The following is a 5,477-nucleotide window of genomic DNA, read 5'->3' as shown; positions in this document are numbered from 1 at the left end:
TGCGCTCCGACCGAAACCCGAGCCTCAGCTCCCAGCCCCGCCCGCCCCGGCGGGTGAGCGGACAAGCCTCTCGGGCTGGTGAGTGCCGGTCGGCCCTGATCCTCTGTGCGGGAATCTCTCCGCTTTGCCCTCCGCACCCCTGTGGCTGTGCCGTCCTCCGCGGCTCCGAAGCTTTCCCCCTCCGCCACCCGTAGTCTCCGCCCGCGAAGGGGCTTCCTAGTGTGTGGCAACCTTTCCTCCTTCACAGCTCCCTCCCAGAGGTGCAGGTCCCGTCCCTATTCTTTTGTCTCTGTTTATTCTTTTTGCTTTTGCCCTACCTAGGTACGTAGGGGGTTTCTTGCCTTTTGGGAGGTCTGAGGTCTTCTGCCGGCGTTCAGTAGGTGTTCTGTAGGAGTTGTTCCACGTGTAGATGTATTTCTGGTGTGTCTGTGGGGAGGAAGGTGATCTCCGCGTCTTACTCTTCCGCCATCTTCCCGGAAGCCCCGTGAACATTCTTATACAAGTTTTTGTGTAGACATTTCTTAGGGTCTATCGATAGGAGGGCAACTGCTGTGTTGTTATCTATGGTTAGCATTTTGAGCAACTGCCAAACTGTTTTCCACAGTGGCTGCACCATAATCCATTCCCACCAGCAATGTGTGAGTGTTCCAGCAGTAGCTATTGTGTATCTTTTTGGTTATAGCAGGCCTAGTAGGTGTGAGGTGGAGTCTCGCTGTGGTTTTAATTTGCATCTTCCTAATGACTAATGATGAGCACTTTCTATGTGCTTATTGGCTATTTGTATACCTTCTTTGGAGAAATATCTATTCAGATCATTTACGTATTTTAAAACTTTTTTTTAACATCTTTTTTTTAACATCTTTATTGGAGTATAATTGCTTTACAGTGGTGTGTTAGTTTCTGCTGTATAACAAAGTGAATCAGCTGTACGTATACATATATCCCCTTATCTCCTCCCTCTTGCGTCTCCCTCCCACCTTCCCTATCCCACCCCTCCAGGTGGTCACAAAGCACCGAGCTGATCTCCCTGTGCTGTGTGGCTGCTTCCCCCTAGCTATCTATTTTACATTTGGTAGTATTTATAAGTCCATGCCACTCTTTCACTTCTGTGTTTTTTATTGTTGAGTTTTAAGTTTCTCTTTGTTTTCCAGATACAAGTCCCTTTTGGGTCTTGATAATATTTTGCAAATATTATCTCCCATTCTGTGTGTTGTGTTTTCACCTTTTTTCCCAGAGTCTGATAATATTTATTTATTTATTTATTTATTATTGTTGAAATACAGTTGATGGACAATATTATGTTAGCTTCAGGTGCACTACATAGTGATTTGACATTTAAATATCAATACATTATGAAATAATCACCATGATACGTATAGTACATCTTTCCCCATACAAAGTTACTACAATATTACTGATCATATTCCTTATGCTATATATTACATACCTATGGCTTATTTATTTTATAACTAGAGGTTTCTACCTTTTACTCTATCCCCTTCACCTATTTTGCCCTTCTGACACCCAGCCCCTCTGGCAAATACCCACTTGTTCTCTGTATCTGTGAGTCTTTTCATTATGCTTTACTTATTTTGGTTTTTAGATTCCACATATAAGTGAGATCATATACTATTTGTCTTTCTCTGTCTGAGTTATTTCACTTAGCATAATGTCCTCCATGTTGTCTCAAATGGCAAGAATTTCTTTTTGTTTTATGTTTGAGTAATATTCCATTGCATATACATGCCAGATCTCCTTCGTCTATTCATCTATCAATGGATACTTGAGTTGCTTCTGTATCATGACTATTGTAAATTAGTCTGCAATAAATCCTGGTGTGCCTATATCTTCTCAAATTAGTGTTTTTGTTTTCTTTGAGTAAATACCAAGAAGTGAAATTGCTGGATTGTATTTTTCTATTGTTCTATTTTTAATTGCTTGAGGAACCTCCATACTCTTTTCCACAGTGGATGTACCAATTTACCTCCCCACCAGCAGTGTATAAGGGTTCCCTTTCCTCACATCCCCACAAACACTTGTTGTTCATTGTCTTTTTGAAGATAGCCATTTTGTCATGTATAAGTGGTATATCACTGTGCTTTTTTTAAAAAAAAATTATTTATTTATTTGGCTGCGTTGGGTCTTAGTTGCAGCACACGGGATCTTCACTGAGGCATGCGGGATCTTTTGTTGCCTCGAGGGCTCTTTGTTGTGGCACCCAGGTGGCATGTGGGCTCTGTAGTTTGCGGCACACGGGCTCTCTCCTTGAGGCTCACAAGCTCAGTAGCTGTTGCGCGCCGGGCTTAGTTGCCATACGGCATGTGGGATGTTAGTTCCCCGACCAAGGATCGAACCCGCGTCCCCTGCATTGGAAGGCAGATTCTTTACCACTGGACCACCAGGGAATTCCCTGTCATTGTGGTTTTGATTTGCATTTCCCTTAGGATTGGTGATGTTGAGCAGCTTCTCATGTGCCTGTTGCCATTTGTACATGTTCTTTAGAAAAATGTCTGTTCAGGTCCTCTGCCCATTTTAAAATCAGGTCATTGATTTTTTATGTCAGTTTGTATATTTTGGATATTAACCCCTTGTCAGATGTCTAAAAATACTTAGCTTGTACCCTGCCACATTGCCAAATTTGTTTATTATTTAACCTTTTTTACTGCAGTAAAAAAGATACATTTGGATTCTTTTCAGTTTTTGGATATTCTGTATAACACTACTATGAACATTTTTGAACATGCTTTTTGGTGAACATACGTACTTATTTATCTCAGATATATATCTGTAAGTGGAATTTCTGGACCTTACTGTAGTCAACATACCTTCAGTAAAACTGTAAGTCAGTTTGGATGATTTGCTTTTGTTTCCATACTTTGGTTGTAGCGATGGCCAGTTTGAATTATTTATTAGTGATTATGACCTCTATTTATTAGTGATTAATTGGTATTTATCAAAATGGAAGAAATGGAAATCACTACAAAAGACTGGCTTTAATGTGATGGGTGTTAAGGAGGGTAACAGGGAAGAATCAGAATAAGGGTAGGAGAATATTTAGCTTAAAAAGCACATTCAACAGACTTTGTTTTTCTAACAAACTATAGAAAGTAAAAATTGAAAACATTTCTTAAGAGTGAGAGTCTGATTTAGTAGTCATTTATAGACACTGTTTGAACAGAAATATCATACAAGCTTCTTTCCTACTTGCCTAGTTTAGAGGTCAGTTCTTTCCTCTATAGCTAAGTCTCATCTGAAATCTAGTCTTCAATGTTGCATTAACAGTAGTTAAGAGTCAAAGTAGTTTACTTAAATGTAAAGGAATAAGTTTAAAGAAGTAACTTAAACACTGTTTTCCCCACATTGCTCCACTTCTCTGATGAAGAGGATCAGAAAAACGAAACAAAAATTTTTACTGGAAAAACTAACTAAAGAATGGTAGTGAGGTTAAAATTTTCTTGCTTGAACAAAATCCTAGCCTATTTGAGGGAACCTTGAACAGGTTATCCAGAATCTTTTTGCATGGGAGGCAATGAAAAAAAATCATGAAAATGTCTTTTAAACTTTAACTAAAAATAGGTAAAACTATACATTTCAACTTTGGCAGGATTTCAGCTCTTAATGAGAAATGAAAAGGAAGCCAAATTTGAAGAAAAATTGTTAACTGTATTTAAAGTTTGAGTAATTTATTTTGTGGGAACTTTATAGAACATTTTGACTTAGTATTTTTGGATACAGATGATGGATTAAAGTTCTTTTAAAAGTCAACGTAGTTAATTATTTGGAAGTTTAAAATGTTCTTGAGTTTAAGGGCATTGTTTCTGTTATCATCATTTATATTTATTTTTCTACGCTTCTTTTACTAACCTTTTTTTTGGGGGTGATGAAAATTATGCCCCACCCAAAATTACTAAGATCTGTAACAGACTCAGCTTTTCCCTGAGCTCCTCACAATGACCTTGGGAGTGAACGAAGCAGATGGGAACACTTCTCTCATCCCAACTTGTGACTTGATTATTAGCCACAGAAGCCTATGACCTTGAACTTAGATACGTATTTAAACATTTGCTGAAGTATGGTAGATAAAAAATTATACTCGCTGATCTTTGTGTTGAGAAACACCAGGCGATAGCTTTTTGAAGTGAATATTATATATTACAGATATACTTAAAGTCCAATTGTGTAAAGTAATTTTCTACAATATATGAGTATTTGCCGGAAATAACATAATCAAGTAAGAAAAAAAAGTCAGGTTTCTGGGGCTTCCCTGGTGGCGCAGTGGTTGAGAGTCCGCCTGCTGATGCAGGGGACGCGGGTTCGTGCCCCAGTCCGGGAGGATCCCACATGCCGTGGAGCTGCTGGCCCCGTGAGCCATGGCCGCTGAGCCTGTGCTCCGCAACGGGAGAGGCCACAACAGTGAGAGGCCCACGTACCGCAAAAAAAAAAAAAAAAAGTCAGGTTTCTTATACAGATGGGGCCAGGTCTGTAAGATTTTACTGTAGGTGTGATTCCTGACTGTGAGGCCATAGTGCCCTTGAAAACATCAACGGATGCGGCACCCTTCAAAGGGACACCTTGTCTGAAACATTAGCTTCTCTGTCTTCTCAGAGTGTTTAATAGGATATTTTTAACACGCACACAAAAACAACACATTTCTAGAAAATGGAAAATGACCTTAAATTCTTCCTCTACTCTGTAAATAGCATAGACAGTTGAAGGAGTTACTTGGAATCTCTCAAGTCAGAAATTGAATTATTGTCCTTCTTGGAGGAAAAGTAATGAAACATCATAAGGAAAAATCTTGGGTGAAGTTCTTCTTCGTAATGATAGAGAGTAACTTGCAAGGTTGAATTATTCTATCACAGATTTAAAAAAAAAAATTCAGCTCTATCCAGTAGCTACTCATATATGTACAAATCAAACTCTATGATGAACATACAGCTTGTGATGAAGAAAGTGACTCTGAATTTAGACATTTTACAACATAGAATGAAGATATTGCGTTAGTTTTTTAAAAAAATTAATCATCAGCTTTTTTTTTTGACTGAAAAAGGCCTTTGAGAGTATTCCCTTAAGGAAATAAAGAGACTCACAAGGGATCCAGAGACTTTTTTTGTCCATTTTATGACCTAAGTGGCTTGAACTTTCACCAAGGAGGTATATAGTAAAATTTCTACCGGAAGTAGCCTGAACATATACCACCAAACTCTATAAAATCAATTTAATTTTATCTAAATTGACAATCAAGATACGAGTCAATGACACAGGTAGAAAAAACAATTTAGACAAGGGACCTGTTTGGGTTGGTAGCAGGGTCTTGAGAGTACAGATGGAAGTATTTCAAGAATAGGAGTAAAACTTTAATACTAAAAGTGACACATAGCATTAATATTTGGTAGATTTGGATTTTTCCCTGCATACAGAAATGATTTAATTCACAATATCTTCTATGAAATTGACACATAACTCTTTTCACTCTT

This window comes from Lagenorhynchus albirostris, chromosome 5, assembly GCF_949774975.1.
Source record: "Lagenorhynchus albirostris chromosome 5, mLagAlb1.1, whole genome shotgun sequence".
Classification (NCBI taxonomy): Eukaryota; Metazoa; Chordata; class Mammalia; order Artiodactyla; family Delphinidae; genus Lagenorhynchus; species Lagenorhynchus albirostris.
This window is presented reverse-complemented; position numbering follows the sequence as displayed.